The sequence below is a fragment of the Helianthus annuus genome, chromosome 14 (genome assembly GCF_002127325.2).
Source record: "Helianthus annuus cultivar XRQ/B chromosome 14, HanXRQr2.0-SUNRISE, whole genome shotgun sequence".
NCBI lineage: Eukaryota > Viridiplantae > Streptophyta > Magnoliopsida > Asterales > Asteraceae > Helianthus > Helianthus annuus.
The window spans coordinates 88,688,360-88,708,675 of NC_035446.2; the positions used below are offsets into that span (position 1 = coordinate 88,688,360).

Sequence of the window (20,316 nt, forward strand, 5' to 3'; positions counted from 1 at the left end):
TTTCCCCTGGTGGATTGTTGCTAATTTCCTGAATCTCTGGGTTAAACCTCACTCTCTTGGTTTGGGGTTTCTTTTTCTCTTGACCCTTCCTAATAATCAAATTCCTTTTCTCCGGGGTAAGCGGGTTTTCATAATTTGCCTTACGACCAAAGATTCCTTCCTCTAACTTGGTGGAAGAATTGGAGGAAGAGGTTCCCTGTTCTTTAGGTGTACTATCTAATTTGCGATAGATAGCAGAAATCTTTTGTTTACTCATACTGTAATTTCAACCATTGATCAGTTAATGCACGTATATTCACAGAATGACAAATAAAATTTTCCTAATTGTTTTTCAATAGGCTTAAATCAATTAGAACAGTGAGCTTAATCAGTAAGCTTAAAACAGTGGCTCTGATACCACCTTATTTCTGTCACGGCCCCCGACCCGGTTTGACCCGTTTCAGGAGCCGCGGGATAGAAATCCAGTGGTATTTAATTTAGGCGACAGCGGGAGACTTTTTAAAACAGGATCTTTTAATAATTTAAACTGCCCGTTTCATAATTTAGGGATAAATTTCCGTAATTTACAATAATGTGATTTCTCAGGGAAATCTTTATTTTTCAAAACATGTTTCTTTTATTTATTTGCATTGAGCCACTTTTCTAAGCTAAGAGTACTCCACGGCACTTTTCCTTGCTCACAACAGATCACCTGAAACATGTTTGAAAAAGGTTTTGTCAGCGGGGAAATACTGAGTGAATCATTCAGTTTATTAAAATGACACACTTGTTATAATTTACAGTATTAAGGGGAATTACAATGTTTCTGATATCAAACCAACTACCCACAGTACTTGTCACTCGACTACCCATTGGCTATCTCGTTGTCCAAATGGTGTCTGTGACTGTGGTCAGATCACCCCTTGGCTAACTCGTTGTCCAAGTGTGACGGGAAATAAGTAATGTATACAAAACCCCACATACCAGCTGTAATTTGGTGATTACATAGACTTAATCCCTGTAATTATAACTTTGAAAATAACTTGGAGTTTTGTAGAACAGTTGATAAAAAGAGAATGACTCACTTTGCAGATTTTACGAGCAGAGTTTAAGCCTTACTGATTTGCCTGTGATTAACCTAATTTAATTAACAATGCACACACAAACGGGTTAGTAACTAATTCAACAGTTACGTCAATTCACGAGATTAAACCCTCACAACAATTAATAAGTGCAATACTTAATAATTCAATGGATTCACAACGAATGACAGAGCATAGTCCGAATTCGAACAGCACTCAAACATTCAAGTCGAAATCACAATGAATAACAAAGTATCAGCTCAATTTGAGCAGCACTCAGACAATCGTTGGATAGTTATAATCGATCGGATGTTGAATCGTAATAGCGATCGAGTTATTACCCTGATTGCAGCAGCACCTCGTGATCGTGTGTGTTTATTGTAGTGTAACAGCTCTAACTCGACGTACACAGGGACAATTTACGTCGTTTTCAATTCAGAAGGCAAGTGCCAATGTCGGCTATTTATACTAATTTTTGGGACTCCCTTACGGACTGTATGCCTGATCCCTTACGGTCCGTAAGCTAAGCAGTCTAATTATAGGCTGCCTAGGCTCGGGACTAGCTTGCATGAATCAATTATTTTGTCCAATCAGAATATAGCAACGTAATATTTAGATAAATATTCAACTGAGGTTTGCCCCCTTGAGTTTTAGGGGCCCTGATCCTGATTCCGATTATTCTGAAAATCTTAGGGTTAGTGCAGAATTATTTGGGTGTCTCAATTAGGGTTTTCTTATTGACTAATTATCGTCCTAATTATTGATTTTAGTGACAGTTGTTACATATAATTTTAGAGGGCTGGATGTGATGCTCTAAGACGGTTAAAATATAGTATTTTATAAATGTAAATCACTTATTATTGGAGGATAAGATGGTTAAAATATAGTATTTTATAAATGCAAATCATTTAGGTGTTGTTTGTTTTTTCTAAAAAGCTCTGCACAAGCTCTTTTTCTGCGTCGTGCAGACCATACGCAGACATTGTCACGCGCAGACTGTTTGTTTTTCTGAAGACGTTTCATTAAAAAACGTCTGCGTGACCTCTTCTTGGTGCAGACTTTGCCCGGTCACTTCTAAGATTTTCTACGGTTTGCAGAGAGTTAAACACCACCACCGCCCATCACCACCACCATAGTTGCGTATTTTAATATGAGTACCATATTGTTATATTTAGAAAAAAAAAATCGCAAACCCAGTTGTGTATTACACAATGGACATAACATAAAACACAATGAGAAAACCCAGTTGCGTATTACACAATGTACATAACATACAACACAATGAGTATCAAACTAAAAACACAATGGAAAGTAGACCAAAAACACAATCGATGACAACAGATAAAAGACACAATGGACAACAGACTAAACACAATGAGAATCAAACTAAAAACAAAATTGATGACAACAGATAAAAGACACAATGGACAGCACATTAAAACACAATGGACAATAGCCTAAAACGCAATGAACAACGGATTAAATGTAACGCCCCAAAAATTCGAATGTTTATATTCACCATATGTTCCTATATGATATATCATGAAATAAATAACTACGCTATGTAACCTAGTTAAGTGTATGACAAAAACTATTAAAGAAGGAAAGTTGTGCCAATTATGTTTTAGTATCAAACAAGAGGAACTAAAGGTGAAGATTTTGGGGTGGAGTTCTAATTAAAAAGAAAACAAAATGCAGAATTTTGTGTGTGTATGTGTGCGTTACGAGATATGGAGAAAAGAGGGAAGAACACCCTCTAAAACCTAACCACAAATTCAGCAAATTAATGGAGCAATTGATGATTGATCTAGTGCATGAACATCAATCTTTGATCACCTCTACTTGCTAAGCATAAGGTATGCTACAATTTATGATTTGGTGATTATTGATGAAATGGGTTGTGTTCAATCCGTGAGTTTATGTGAAATTAGAATGACAATGAGTTAAAATCATCTCATGGAACATGACATCATGCTCGAATTTCGGATTACTTTGATGTTTTAATGAAGGGTTATTGGATTTTATCACTCCCAACTATTAGGTATTTGTTGCTGCCACTCCCAACTATCACTTTGACTCCCACCACTCCCAACTTAACACTTTATGTGTTGTGTCACTCCGCATGTGAATATTTCTTAGTGTTTGACTTGTGTTATTGGTGATATTAGGCTAACACTTTGTGAATTACTAATTGTTGCAGTTGAATCTGCTCCTAAACGACAAAATGGGAGCCAAAAACCACTCAACCAGAGTGACACAACACACAAAGTGTTAAGTTGGGAGTGATGAGAATCAAAGTGATAGTTGGGAGTGACAGCGACAAATACCCAATAGTTTAGAGTGATAAAATCCAATAACCCTTTAATGAAAACCCACTTGTGGAAGCAATGTTATGAAGATGATGATGTTGCATGTGCTAAATTGAGTATAGTTTTGATATGTATGAAGCTTGATGTTGTATATTATTGTTAAATGAATATGATTAGAATGAAAGTTATGTGAAATTAGTTGAATATGATGAATGAAAGCAAGAAATAGGTAATAAATTATGAAAGGGTTGTACATTGTGCTTAGATAGTAGTACGCAGTGCTTAGATAGTAGTACGCACGCTAAGTGTTTGATGAAATGTCTAGGTGAAGTTAGAATGTGAGATTATATGAAAGAACTTGATAAATATAATTGAAAATGATGTAATTAATAGTAAACTAACATGAATAATGTTGGAGGTTTGTTATACCAGTTACCTTGGATGGCATTGCCAATTGTAGAATCACAAAGCATTAGCATGTGAAAGTATGTGTATGTGTATGCGAATGTGTATGTGTATATAATTAGGTGATCATGTAATTGTATATGTCGTACAATACAAGTATGAAATGCGTAGGACGTTAATACAATGGTTAACCATGTTAAGATGAATACATGTTCATAAATGAAAAGTGTGTAAGTAAGACAGTTGACTTTCTAAAAGTTAACAATGTATGAATATCATGGAATGACCATTGGACATGATTGTTAGAGTAGAGAGTCAATGTGTTATGTGCTAGATGATTTATAATGCATGATGATAGTTGAGTTGTGTGGATTCGAAACGAGATGACTATTAGTATATGTCTTATTTATACGGCATTTGACTAACGAAAGTCGATTATTCTATGAATGGAAAGAAAATGAATGTTTGTATGTATTGTGACAACTCGAATTTTCGACTTTCACTTTCACATTTATTGCACGTTGACTTTGACTGTTTAGTAGTTGACTTGTTTGACTTGTAACCATACATGTTATGTTTTAATGAAACGTGTTATGATTGTGCATATATGTGATTTATTGTTGTTGTAAAATATAACATGAATTATTATAAAACACTTAGACTGATTCACCATCAAACAACTCGACGAAACAGAGTTGTGATTCGCCATGAACATACTCAACGAAACAGAGTTTTGTTTCGCCATCAAACCACTCGACGAAACATTAGTGTTTCGCCGGTCCATCAGTTTCGCCAAGCCCATTAAAGGCCCAAAACACTTAGATGCGTATAAGTTATACGGAACCGCTCATTTGACACACTTTAGCAAATCAGGAAAACCCTAGAACTCCTTTGTGTGTGTGACGGCAAATCTGTGTTCTCCCAAGTACTCGTGAATGATCAAACACTCGTGTCATCCATCTCGGTTAGTTGCATGCTTGTTAAATCGGTTTCTTGATTCTCTGTTTCTTTATACATGTTGTGAATGTTTGATTTCTGGAACAGAGATGAGTATGATGGTCTTGACTTGGTTATGCATGACTAATCGAGTACATAATCTTATGCGGAACTTGATGTTAAATATGATTTCATGAATCTTGTAATGCTTATGCATGTTAATGATTGTTAGCATAGATTCTGATTATTCTTAGATCACAAATATCGGATCTACCTGTGTGTATATGTTAGACAGTGTAGATGTTCGGGATTTCATTAACCAGCCGTTACGCTTAGGGTATAGGTTGTACATGATAATTAGATGATGATTATATGTTGAACGATTTCTGTATGATGATTCTGTATGATGATGATAATTCTGTGAGATGATGATGATGATGATGATCGATGATGTTCATGACGGCTGTTAGCATGATTAGGGTTTTCTGTAAAATCGTAACTGATTCTTGACGTAACTAAAACTGGTTCACGAAACGGAATTTTTGGCGAAACAGAAGGGGTGTTTCGCCAAAGGTGTTTGACGAAATAGAAGGGGTGTTTCGCCAAAGGTGTTTGACGAAATAGAGGGGGTGTTTCGCCAAGGGTAGTTGGCGAAACAGAATGTGTCTCGTCAATTAGTGTTTCGCCAACAAGTGTTTCGCCAACAATGTGTTTCGCCAAATGTATAATCTGTCCAGTAACTCAGTCTAATCCTGTTAAAAGTTAACTGAGATATTTAACTGTTGTTAAGTATAAAACAGTACTTGTATGATTACGAATACGTGCAATGTGATACTCGGTGTTTACTGATGCGATGTCTACTATGAATATACTTACGTGCCAACTTCATGAATACAAACTGACTATGTATACGTGCGTACCATAGGACGTGATTGATTAACGGTGAGCACATACTTAGCATACCGAGCAAACCAAGGTGAGTTCACACAGCCAAGGCATGGGATTCCCGAGTTGGGAATTGGGTTGGAAGATTTGAAATGGATAATTACTCGTACTTACACTATTGCTAGACTATATACCATCGTCCTCAGGTTAGTCAGGACACTTACGTAAAACCTACGTAAACTAGTATCTACCACTGTCTCCTGGGTCGGGAGGACACTTACGTAAAACCTACGTAAACTCATACCCACTACTGTCTTCCGGGTCGGAAGGACACTTACGTAAAACCTACGTAAACCTCATGCGTACCTCTGTCCTCGGGGAAGGGCACTCACGTAAAACCTACGTGACCTCGTACGTATTCCTATTCTCGGGTTAGGAAGAACACATGGTTACAATAGTCTAGAAAGGATAAACACGGGAAGCCCCCATTAGTAATAAATATAACCATGGGAAACCCCCACTATTAGTACATACATACATGGGAAGCCCCCATTAATGAACTTACGAATTACCATTACGTACTTACTTTCTGTGAACTCGCTCAACTAGTTGTTGATTCGTTGCTGCATGCCTTGCAGGACCTTAGGTACTTTTGGAGCTTGCACTGGAGGCGCGGTCGTTGTGGACAAGGATCGTGATTCTACGTTGAACTGTTATGACATTTAAAACTATTAACTATGTTGGGTTACTTATATGCTTCCGTTACTTAAACTGTGTTTTGTTGGAACATCAATTGTATTGAATTGGGTTTTATGAATTACTTTAATTATTTACGCTATGTTCAATATGATTGATGGCTTAATCCTGGTCAGTCACGCTCCCAATTGGTGATACTCCGCAGGTGGATTTTGGGGGTGTGACATGTATGCTCACATAAGCTAACAATGTTGTGAACGTAATGATATGTAAGGACGGAAATCTTATCAATTGACTCAAGCATGGATGGCTATCGGGTCACGAGGAAGCAAGGAGGCAAGCATGAACATGGATGCTAAAGGTAAGTGATTTCCGGAATCACTTCTTATTTTATAAATGAAGCTTGGTATGTTGTATATAGGGAACCATGTAAGAAGTTACGGGTAAGCGTAAGTACCAAGGTAAATTCATATGAACTTCGTTTATCCTTAATGTAAATTAAGATGATAGTTTCATCATGTTAATGGAATGTTCATCATGTTACTGAAATGTTCATCATGTTACTGAAATGTTCATCATGTTATGGAAATGTTCATCATGTTACTAAAATGTTCATCATGTTACTGAAATGTTTATCATGTTAATGGAATGTTCATCATGTTAATGGAATATTCATCATGTTAATGAAATGTTCATCATGTTAATGGAATGTTCATCATGTTAATGGAATGTTCATCATGTTAATCGAATGTTCATCATGTTAATGAAATGTTCATCATGTTAATGAAATGTTCATCATATTAATGGAATGTTCATCACGTTAGTGGAATGTTCATCATGTTAGTGGAACGTTCATCATGTTAATGGAACGTTCATCATGTTAATGGAATGTTCATCATGTTAATGGAACATTCATCATGTTAATGGAATGTTCATCATGTTTGTTGGAAGTTAGTCGATTATGTTTATTTGTAACTGCATCGATATTGACCTTGACTTCTAAAAGTAATTGGATTTTAATTGTTCATTCTTGGTGAACTGCTTCATGTTAATGGAATATTCATCATATTAATGAAATGTTCAGCATGTAAATGGAATGTTCATCATGTTAATGGAATGATCATCATGTTAATAGAATGTTCATCATGTTAATCGAATGTTCATCATGTTAATGAAATGTTCATCATATTAATGGAATGTTCATCACGTTAATGGAGTGTTCATCATGTTAATGGAACGTTCATCATGTTAATGGAACGTTCATCATGTCAATGGAATGTTCACCATGTTTGTTGGAAGTTAGTCGGTTATGTTTATTTGTAACTGCATCGATTTTAATTGATATGTTTGTAAGTAAGGCTCAACTTTAGATGCTTGCGACGTTCAACCTTTGATATTTGAATATGAGTAAGTGAATGTGACTTGTATACATGTATGTAGATATGGAACTGTAGCGTGTGTAAGTAGTGTGGACTTGTATGTATGCACATATGAATAGGATACGTATGAATGTACTTAGATATATGAGTGTGTATATACGTGTTGTAATCTAATGATTGTAGATCACTGGTATACGTATATGTGAAGATGTTGGCTTTCAACATGTTTGAGATTACGTATTCCTAACCATGTTACTATTGAGAATGAAATGAAGTGTAGGTATGCGAACGCCGGACTCTCGAGGAATTGATGTCGGACTCGAGTAAATAAAATTGAGAGGATGGTTCAATAGAATACCTTACATAATAAGAATGCGATATAGCCTTTTAAGTATATGTTTTAAATTATATATGATGTCACCATGTACTAACGTGTTGGTTATATATGGTGACCGCAGGTTAGTCAGATATTCATGATGGACAAGTGAACGAGGGTCGAGTTGAAGATCATGGATTGTACGGGAAAGCGGTTACGTTGTTTGTAACTATTTGTTAACATAGTTATGTTAAATAAATGATTAATGATGTATTTATGTTAAAAGGATTGACCTAAACAGTATTCAAGTGTGTTAGAGCAGTTAAAAGAAAGAAATTTTACGGTTCATTTTCCGCTGCGTCGTTTTGGGTTAAAGTGTGATAAGGGTCTTACAAGTTGGTATCAGAGCCCTGGTTTGAGGGAAATCAAGTATGAGGAGGTAAATACTTGGACTCAAACCTGTGTGCTCTTGTGACAAGGAACCCGTACAATCCGAGACTCGATCAAGATCTAAGGGTAGAAGCAAAGGTAAGTATGTACTTAAGTATGTATTTGAAGAAAACTAACAGTATGTTGTATGTAAGGTAAGCATAATTGCTTGGAGAGGATGATCCGTGAATGCGGTCTAGGACCGGCACCAAGGCATGTGATAAGACAAATTGACCCCAGGTACGTAAATTTAACCTGTATGTGCATGTAAAGGTAAAATCTAACAAGTGAAGGAAAATTTTAAAAAGAAATATAATAATAGAATGGTAATGAAGTTTTGAAAATGTTACACATGCCAAAACCTAATTCTTCGGACATAAGTGACGATTACACGAAGACACGAAACTAGTATGTGGATTGTGTACCTGGCCAGTACACAAGAAACGTATGATGTAACATCCGTCAAAATGGGCTTTCAAAATCCGACCCATTTTGAAATTCGGATCCCAACCTTTGAAACCTCAGAAATTTTCGCAAAAATATATAATCGTTGAAATTTTTTTTCTCTTTTTAATCTCATTCAGTTGCCAATGCGGTTATTTATTTATTTATTTAATCAGTTAATCATATAACTTAAAATTATTAATTAACCTAGTTAATTTTGTTAGGTTAGAATAAGTTCATAATGTAACCAAGTTAACCTATTTAGTTAGTTAGGTCCTTAGAAGTTAAGGGACCTTACGTGACACATTTAAAACTCAAATCCTTCTTATAATGGAAACTGTCATGTTCTAATCTAGAAATTTGGCAGGGACTGTTTGTGCACAAATTAAAAGTGTAAACAAGTCTAGGATTTAAAAAAAAAGAAACAAAGGGAATGGAACAAATGGAAACTGCCATAATCAACCTTTTGCCGCCAAACTCTTCACGTGAACAGCTTTCCTTCCTTTTTTTTAACCGTTGCTGATTTTCTGTATTATAATCATTCCGCATGATGACAGCCTTCATTCCATTTCGGTTTAGTTTTTTTTCTTTCTATTACGGATGAGTCAAATGCTTAATTCATTTTTTTAATTTAATTAACACTTTTAAAAGTTAAATCCCTTTTACTATTTTATTAATACAAAATGTTTAATTAATTTTTTTCATATGCTATTAAACGTAACCATAAAATCAAATTATGTAGGATTTGTAGAAGATTAAACTAGGATCTTATTTAATCTATAAATACTAATAAGATCGTTGTGTTGTATTGTAAATATCTAGGATAACCATTACGATTCGTTCTCTTCGATTTCTCAATCTTTACTCGTGCGTTATTTCAAGGAATTCTTATACGCAACCAATGTGAGTATACTAGATACCCATTTTAATAATAAACCTTGTTTGTTGCAATTTGTCTTTATTTGAAACAACGTATTTGAATTTAGTCATTTATGAAATTTGATTTAATCTATATTGTCACAATTAGTGTTATGATGCTTTTGAGCGATTTGTTCGTCTCATCCCGATGTTTCCGCCATCGGTTGGGGTGTGACAGATTGGTATCAGAGCCACAACTATAGGGAATTAGGAAGATTGCCATACTTTTACCTAGCCTATAGTAGGAATACTCTGATACCTTGGTATCAGAGCCATAACTATATGGAATTAGGAAAATTAGGAATGCTTTTACCTAGTCTATAGTTTAGGAGCTTTATCCCTTATGTGCTGTTTAAAACTATCTTCCTTCTATCTTATTTGCTTCTCTCTATTCTCTTTGGTCTTTTAACATACATGCCTTTCCTAAGGCTAACACAATATACACTTAGAGGCTTTGAAGACACTCTTATAACACAATCGAAACGATTCACCAAAATAGGGGTGATTCCCACATTTGGTGATGACTTTCACTCTGCTATACTTTGAATTTTGCACGAAATCTACCCTCAAGTTAGGAGTGATATCCAAACCTTGAAGGGAATTTCCATTTCATATTCTAGTGGACCCTTATCTTTTGATAAGTACCAACCACGTTAGGGTACGATGTTATCAAGTTAGAGGTGAAACTCGCATCTTGTTAACTAGTCCCACTCTTCGATTTTCAATCTCGCCAAAGTTTTGATTTTCTCAATCGATTAAGGAAGTGTAGTACCTGGAAGGACAAATATCGTTAGTCGCTTCTCGATGAGAGTATTTGTCTATTAGGCCAAAGCACGTTTCCTTAATTCGAAAAGGACTTCGATTTACTTTGGAATAGTCTTATGTTACGTTCCGTGACAATCCATGTTTTATGTTTTATCTCTTTTATGCTATCTCTCTTTTATATTATCTCAATTTTCATGTGTTGTACATTTGTACGATATATCATTTCAATCTAATACATGCATGCTAGTATGTTATACTGGATTCGTGTTACTGGGTGATTCTTATGTGATAAGCTTGTCCTTTAACCCATCCCTTAACATGTATAGCACTATGCATAGTGCTATAGGAGTAGCGCACCACCCGTGAATGAGAGGTCATGTTAAGTCATTCAATTGTGGTACACGATGGGTTGACCTGTTTATTCACATGCCAGTGATACGTTAATCTTGTTAACTAAGTATGTCATGTGGATTGCTCTAGATTTTTATGCTACTACTCATATTCCCAAAAAAATGGAAGCTTATCATTAAGATAGGAGTGATTTCCTCACCTTGACGATTAGCTCCGCTTACTTTTCAACTTCACCAATGAGCTAGGGGTAATTTCCTTACCTCGGAGGTAGTTACCAACTCTTCTTCGTTCTCAATGAAACTATATATTTGAACTTTACTTTCATTTCAAGCTTGGAGACACGAATCGCACTATCTTCGCAATCTAAAAAAATAATAATCTCTCGTGAACGAACTAAATCTACAATGCTTTCATTATCTATGTTACACTATGTGAAATTCATGATTATGCTATGTGAAACTAGTTGAACCTTTTATATGTTATGTGAAACTAATTGAACCTTTTATATGCTATGTGAAACTATATGCTATGTGACGCATTCCTGAAAGCAATTTCCTTGAACTAAACATTGGGATCAAGTCTCATCCATTCTATTCTCTCTTTTGAATCTTTAGATGTCATCTTTTCAAAAGTTTTACTCTTAGATTTCGAGGACGAAATCTCCTAACGTAAGGGAGACAATAACATCCGTCAAAATGGGCCTCCAAAATCCGACCCGTTTTGAAATTCGGATCCCAGCCTTTGAAACCTCGGAAATTTTCGCAAAAATATATAATTGTTGAAATATTTTTTTTCTCTTTTTAATCTCATTTGGTTGCCAATGCGGTTATTTATTTATTTATTTAATCAATTAACCATATAACTTAAAATTATTAATTAACCTAGTTAATTTTGTTAGATTAGAATAAGTTCATAACGTAACCAAGTTAACCTATTTAGTTAGTTAGGTCCTTAGAAGTTAAGGGACCTTAAGTGACACATTTAAAACTCAAATCCTTCTTATAATGGAAACTGTCATGTTCTAATCTAGAAATTTGGCAGGGACTGTTTGTGCACAAATTAAAAGTGTAAACAAGTCTAGGATTAAAAAAAAAGAAACAAAGGGAATGGAACAAATAGAAACTGCCATAATCAACCTTTTGCTGCCAAACTCTTCACGTGAACAGCTTTCCTTCCTTTTTTTTTAACCGTTGCTGATTTTCCGGATTATAATCATTCCGCATGATGACAGCCTTCATTCCATTTCAGTTTAGTTTTTTTTTTCTTTCTATTACGGATGAGTCAAATGCTTAATTCATTTTTTTAATTTAATTAACACTTTTAAAAGTTAAATCCCTTTTACTATTTAATTAATACAAAATGTTTAATTAATTTTTCTCATATGCTATTAAACATAACCATAAAATCAAATTATGTAGGATTTATACAAGATTAAACTAGGATCTTATTTAATCTATAAATATTAATAAGATCGTTGTGTTGTATTGTAAATATCTAGGATAACCATTACGATTCGTTCTCTTGGATTTATCAATCTTTACTCGTGCGTTATTTCAAGGAATTCTTATACGCAACCAATGTGAGTATACTAGATACCCATTTTAATAATAAACCTTGTTTGTTGCAATTTGTCTTTATTTGAAACAATGTATTTGAATTTGGTCGTTAATGAAATTTGATTTAATCTATATTGTTACAATTAGTGTGATGATGCTTTTGAGCGATTTGTTCGTCACATCCCGATGTTTCCGCCATCGGTTGGGGTGTTATATATGACGTTCGTGAGACCGTGATAATTGTTACAGGTATGTCCGTTAGAATTAGGTAGTAGGTGGACGTGAGGGTGAAGGGAAATGTAAGATTTTCAGGTTTCGAAAGTACCAAATACACATGAGAAAGTATGAATGATATGTTAGAATCCGCGAGACGGATTCGAAACATGAAGGGAATGAAAGCATGAATGATATGTTAGAATCCGCGAGACGGATTCGTAACATGAAAGGAATGAAAACATGAATGAGATGTTAGAATCCGCGAGACGGATACGAAACATGAAAGGAATGAAAGTATGAATGATATGTTAGAAACCGCGCGACGGATTTGAAACATAGAAGGGAACAAATTATAAGAATAAAAAGTTCGAATGTTTAAGTAATTACAGACTAAGCAAGTAAATATTATTTAAAAAGCGGATATATATATATGAGTATATATATATAGAGAAAGAGTAAGGATCCTACGAAAAGTGTGTTTTTTCTAGAAAGTGTAGGAAGCGATCTGGGCCATCAGATGAGTGTGTTTAATGGCTTAGATCAAATGGATGGCATTTTCGTAATATCTGAGTTATATAATTAGAGACTTTTAATATATAGTGAGGGTATTTTGGTAATTGGAAGTGTTTTAAATCAGTTAAGAAACTGCCATATCAATAACCAATCCCTAAATTCATGCGATTTCCCCTCTTTCTCTCTCTCTCTCTCTCTCTCTCTCTCCCTCTCTAAACCCACCTCCAAAAACCTCAAAACGGTGATGGCCGCAACACACAGTGGAGGAGGGATTTTGTGGGGTTAGGTGGCGGCGCAGGATGGCGCTGTGGTGGTGGTGCTCAGCGACTAGAAGAGGGTAGGCAGAGAGGAGCGGCTGGGGTGACGCCGCCGCCGACTATCAGTCAAGGTTTCCGGCGAGCCCTTTTCGAATCCAGGTCAGACTCATTTAACTCTAGGTTACCCGATTCACTTTCGTATCTTCGTTGTATGATTTAAGGTTGATGTGTTTTACCACTTTAAGATTGATTTGTTTTACCATTTTAAGGTTGATGATGACAGTGTGTTTTAAAATGACATCTGAATATGTTGATGATGACAGTGTGTTTTAAGGTTTATGTGTTTTACCATTTTAATGTTGATGATAACAGTGTGTTGAAGACGAAGACACTGGGTTATGTTGAAGACGAAGACACTGACAGTGCGTCCAACAATCTGCTTGCTGTTAAAACACAATGTTAAGAAATCTGCTTGCTGTTAAAACACAGTGTCAAGAAATCTGCTTGCTATTAAAACACAATGTCCAGCAATCTGCTTGTTGTTAAAACATAGCGTCAAGGAAATCTGCTTGCTGTTAAAACACAATGTCAAGAAATTTGCTTGCTGTTAAAACACAATGTCAAGAATCCTCCAGCAATCCGTTTGATGTTAAAACACAATGTTAAGAAATCTGCTTGCTGTTAAAACACAGCGTAAAGAAATCTGTTTGCTGTTAAAACACAATGGCCAGCAATCTGCTTGCTGTTAAAACACAGCGTCAAGAAATCTGCTTGCAGTTAAAACACAATGCCAAGAAATCTGCTTGTTGTTAAAACACAATATCAAGAATCCTCCAGCAAATCTGCTTGCTGTTAAAACACAGCGTCAAGAAATATGCTTGCTGTTAAAACACAATGTCAAGAATCCTCCAGCAATGTTGTAAAATCCTTTTTTACGAATTCCTGTGAATATTTTGTATGAATTGTATGATTTAAATTGAAACCGTCAATTTAAATTAAATGGGATATTTAGTTTCCATAATTTTCTGCTTAGTTAGTTATCCTAATAAAATAATCCATAATTAAAATAATATTCAAATTACATAATTGCCCTTTTAGTTAAAATCCTTCAATGCCACATGCCGCGTTCTTATTGCTTCCTAGACTTTCTAGGAAAAACACACTTTGTACCCAACTCCTACTCTATATATATACATGTATATACAAATATGTTTGTATGCAAGAATGGTTAAAGAAACGAATGAGTCATGCGGGTCAAATGGTAATCGCCATTTAAACCTTGTATTTAAAACAAGTTTTATGCTTGTAGGTAAGCGTAATGAATGGGCATGCATTATCACAATTGGAAAGGAATGTAAGTTATGGATAACGAGTCAAAGGTTTTGATTCGCGCTAGGTATGTACAAAGATTATGTTTTCTTTCAAGTAGGGGCTTATAGCTCGACTAGAGAGGGATATACCAGAAATGGGTAGCTGGTAGACATACGGTTAGAATGTATTTTACAATTGGATTCTGAACAGTTAAACAAAGTGAGAGTTATTAAGCAAGTAATGGTAAAAATTAGCATGAAGTATTTGATCTACTATGTAGGTAAAACCGATGAAAGCTATTGTAGTAGTAAGAAACCTTAGTTGAAAGAAATAAGCTTTGAGAAAGTTACGTGATAGATATATTACTAAATGACTCTTGCGGGTCAAAATGAATGACGGGCTACGACCCGAACGATAACTTAAGTATGGACGGGAAGGGTAAGTTTTGCAAGAAGTACTGAAAGGATGTATTAAAGTCCTTGTATGTAAGCATTAATGGAAAGAAGTACAATCGTGTACTTCATTATATCCATGATAATTAAGAAACGCCAGTTTGATCTTGAAAGGTCAACTGTAAAGGGTCGGTGAAATAATTAACAAAATGAAAGAATTGTGGGTGTTTAAAACACTAAACAGAATAAATTGGAAAGAATGTAATAATGACAAGTACCGATAGAAAATGCTAACTTTGATGCTAGGCTTGTTAGCCATGTACATTTAAACAACATATATTGGAAAAGAATGTACACGATGCGGAAGCTCATCTCATGGATGGGCGAAGTTAGTTTAGTTCAGACTTGGACTCATGAAGAAGTGGGCCAATCCGGATCACTGATTGATGATTTATGCAAGAAGATCGAGGTTAGTAAAATGTATAACTCATGTTGGATAGGTATGAATTGGTAGATTGAATACGACATACGAACTAAGAAAATGAATGATAAGATAAATATGGTATGGTATGAAGTGTTTGACTTTTAACAGTCAACATAAGGAGAAATTTATGTTATATAAAAGAAATCTCGAAATGCCTCGAGTGAAAATTTCAGGAATTGGTTAAACGCTCGTACGATGAACTTGCACGACATAATTACTTATGTAAAATAAATAGTGCGTGAAGAGGATGGAGAACAAAGTGACATGTATGAAATGATTCGATGTTAAACCTAAGGGCGTGCATAGTACAAGTAATGATAGCAAACGTAGAATGATGCTTTGTTCTCGCATCAAGTACAAATAAGTAAATATGAAAAGGGTAGTTTTGTTGTAGTATTAATAGATCATTGAATATTCATAGTATGCGTATGATGATATGTTGATCCCTCATATGATATGAAAGTAAGTATAAGGAACATTAGTAATGAAATGTTATGGTTCGCTCAAGATTAACGAAAATGAAATAATAACTACCTAGAGGTAGTGACAACCCCAAATGAATGTTGGTAATATGTGAATATACACGGTTTAAATTACCAAGTGCCAATGAGAGTACTCGGAAGGAATGCTTATCATAGAATACCGAAGTAAACTCACGATAAGTAATCATGTGGCAAACGTTAGAATGAAATATCATGTATGGTACATGTGTGAGATGGAAATTATTTGATTCACTATGATTGGCGAATGTATGAAAGTCTGATACTTTGTTAAGAAGATAAGAAAAAGACCTATATGGATGGTTATGCATGAATACTACCTCTTTAAGGAGTCACAAATGTTCTCGTGTTGTAGTAAGCATCTTGAATGAATTGATTTTAAAGTAAGAATAGAATTGGTTTATTAAAAACAAGAAAGGTTTCGGGGACAAAACCTACTTTAAGGGGGGGGGGGGGTAGACTTGTAATGCCCCAAAATTCGAATGTTTATATTCACCATATGTTCCTATATGATATATCATGAAATAAATAACTAGGCTATGTAACCTAGTTAAGTGTATGGAAAAAACTATTAAAGAAGGAAAGTTGTTCCAATTATGTTTTAGTGTCAAACAAGAGGGACTAAAGGTGAAGATTTTGGGGTGGAGTTCTAATAAAAAAGAAAACAAAATGCAGAATTTTGTGTGTGAATGTGTGTGTTACGTGATATGGAGAAAAGAGGGAAGAACACCCTCTAAAACCTAACCACAAATTCAACAAATTAATGGAGCAATTGATAGTTGATCTAGTGCATGAACATCAATCTTTGATCACCTCTACTTGCTAAGCATAAGGTATGCAACAATTTATGATTTGGTGATTATTGATGAAATGGGTTGTGTTCAATCCGTGAGTTTATGTGAAATTAGAATGACAATGAATTAAAATCATCTCATGGAACATGAAATCATGCTTGAATTTCGGATTACTTTGATGTTTGAATGAAAACCCACTTGTGGAAGCAATGTTATGAAGATGATGATGTTGCATGTGCTAAATTGAGTATAGTTTTGATATGCATGAAGCTTGATGTTGTAGATTATTGTTAAATGAATATGATTAGAATGAAAGTTATGTGAAATTAGTTGATATGATGAATGAAAGCAAGAAATAGGTAATAAAGTATGAATGGGTTGTACATTGTGCTTAGATAGTAGTACGCACGTCAAGTGTTTGATGAAATGTCTAGGTGAAGTTATAATGTGAGATTATATGAAAGAACTTGATAAATATGAATGAAAATGATGTAATTAATAGTAAACTAACATGAATAATGTTGGAGTTATGTTATACCACCAGTTACCTTGGATGACATTGCCAATTGTAGAATCACAAAGCATTAGCATGTGAAAGTATGTGTATGTGTATGCGAACATGTATGTGTATATAATTAGGTGATCATGTAATTGTATATGTCGTACAATACAAGTATGAAATGTGTAGGACGTTAATACAATGGTTAACCGTGTTAAGATGACTACATGTTCATAAATCAAAAGTGTGTAAGACAGTTGACTTTCTAAAAGTCAACAATGTATGAATATCATGGAATGACCATTGGACATGATTGTTAGAGTAGAGAGTCAATGTGTTATGTGCTAGATGATTTATGTGTTATGCATGATGATAGTTGAGTTGTGTGGATTCAAAATAAGATGACTGTTAGTATATGTTTTATTTATACGGCATTTGACTAACGATAGTCGATTATTGTATGAATGGAAAGAAAATGAATGTTTATATGTATGCTCACATATGCTAACAATGTTGTGAACGTAATGATATGTAAGGACATAAATCTTGTTAATTGACTCATGCATGGATGGCTATCGGGTCACGAGGAAGCAAGGAGGCAAGCATGAACATGGATGCTAAAGGTAAGTGATTTCCAGAATCACTTCTTATTTTATAAATGAAGCTTGGTATGTTGTATATAGGGAACCATGTAAGAAGTTACGGGTAAGCGTAAGTACCAAGGTAAGTTCATATGAACTTCGTCTATCCTTAATGTAAATTAAGATGATAGTTTCATCATGTTAATGGAATGTTCATCATGTTACTGAAATGTTCATCTTGTTACTAAAATGTTCATCATGTTACTGAAATGTTCATCATGTTACTGAAATGTTCATCATGTTACAGAAATGTTCATCATGTTTCGGAAATGTTCATCATGTTACTGAAATGTTTATCATGTAACTGAAATGTTTATCATGTTAATGGAATGTTCATCATATTAATGAGATGTTCGTCATGTTAATGGAATGTTCATCATGTTAATGGAATGTTCATCATGTTAATAGAATGTTCATCATGTTAATGGAATGTTCATCATGTTAATGAAATGTTCATCATATTAATGGAATGTTCATCACGCTAATGGAATGTTCATCATGTTAATGGAACGTTCATCATGTTAATGGAACGTCCATCATGTTAATGGAATGTTCATCATGTTAATGGAACGTTCATCATGTTAATGGAATGTTCATCATGTTTGTTGGAAGTTAGTCGGTTATGTTTATTTGTAACTGCATCGATTTTTATTGATATGTTTGTAGGTAAGGCTCAACTTTAGATGCTTGCGACGTTCAAAGTTTGATATTTGAATACGAATAAGTGAATGTGACTTGTATGCATGTATGTAGATATGGAACTGTAGCGTGTGTAAGTAGTGTGGACTTGTATGTACGCACATATGAATGGGATACGTATGAATGTACTTAGATATATGAATATGTATATGCGTGTTGTAATCTAATGTTTGTAGATCACTGGTATACGTATATGTGAAGATGTGGGCTTTCAACATGTTTGAGATTACGTATTCCTAACCATGTTACTATTGAGAAAGAAATGAAGTGTAGGTATGCGAACGCCGGACTCTCGAAGAATTGATGTCGGACTCGAGTAAATAAAATTGAGAGGATGGTTCAATGGAATACCTTACATAATTAGAATGCGATATAGCCTTTTAAGTATATGTTTTAAATTATATATGATGTCACCATGTACTAACGTGTTGGTTATATATGGTGACCGCAGGTTAGTCAGATATTCATGATGGACAAGTGAACGAGGGTCGAGTTGAAGATCATGGATTGTACGGGAAAGCGGTCACGTTGATTGTAGCTATTTGTTAACATAGTTACATTAAATAAATGATCAATGATGTATTTATGTTAAAAGGGTTGACCTAAACGGTATTCAAGTGTGTTAGAGCAGTTAAAAGAAAGAAATTTTACGGTTCATTTACCGCTCCGTCGTTTTGGGTCAAAGCGTGATAAGGGTCTTACATTAAAACACAATACGCAACAAAACAAAAAAAAAACACAATGGACAACAAATTAAAACACAATCGATAACATAATAAACACAATGTCTAGAACCTATAACACAATGTATAGAAAACCCAAATATAACCCTATCTTCATTGTGTCATACATGGTGTCATAGGTTATGATAAGAACGCAATGGACGTAACCCAAATTAACATTATGTTATACGTTTTTATAATAACACAATGTATAGAAACCATAGTAAAAACGTAAAGACAAAACCTAGTTGAAAGACTAGGCCTGTAAACGAACCGAACGTTCATGAACTTGTTCGGCGGGAAGTTCGTTTATGTTCGTTTATTTAATAAATGAACGAACACGAACAAAAAAATTGTTCGTTTAATTAAATGAACGAACATGAACACACATTGTGTTCGTTCATTTATGTTCGTGAACATTCTTTTATGTTCGTTCGTTTATTTACTTTCTTTAAATTTTAATAAATACATAGATAGTTATATTTATATAAATATTAGGTTTTCTAACAAATATAACTAATTAGTATATCTGTGAACCCTTATTTAGATGTGTTTTCGGATGAAATGTAATATATTAGACTTGTTTCTTCAATCATGTTAATTTATGTTTATATAAATATGTTCAGTTAATTTTTTTATGTTCATTTGTGTTCTTTTATGTTCGTGAACTATTCGTTTAGGCTTTAGACGAACGAACATAAATGAACACGAACATGTCCGATTTCTTAATGAACGAACACGAACAAAAAATGTGTTCGATTATATGTTCGTGTTCGTGTTCGTGTTCGGTTAACGTTGAATGAACGAACACGAACATGCCTATGTTCGTGTTCGTTCG

At 34.6% G+C, this 20,316-nt stretch overlaps 2 long non-coding RNA genes across 2 annotated transcripts; both read left to right on the forward strand.

The window, feature by feature from the left end:
• Positions 1-2,799: 2,799 nt before the first annotated feature.
• LOC110905585 lies at positions 2,800-8,338 on the forward strand. The gene is made up of 3 exons (XR_002573246.2): positions 2,800-2,917; positions 6,567-6,653; positions 8,130-8,338. It is a non-coding gene; the product is annotated as an uncharacterized LOC110905585 (long non-coding RNA).
• Positions 8,339-16,816: 8,478 nt separating this feature from the next.
• On the forward strand, positions 16,817-19,413 carry LOC110905584. The gene is made up of 3 exons (XR_002573245.1): positions 16,817-16,956; positions 17,953-18,039; positions 19,208-19,413. It is a non-coding gene; the product is annotated as an uncharacterized LOC110905584 (long non-coding RNA).
• The last annotated feature ends 903 nt before the right edge of the window (positions 19,414-20,316 follow it).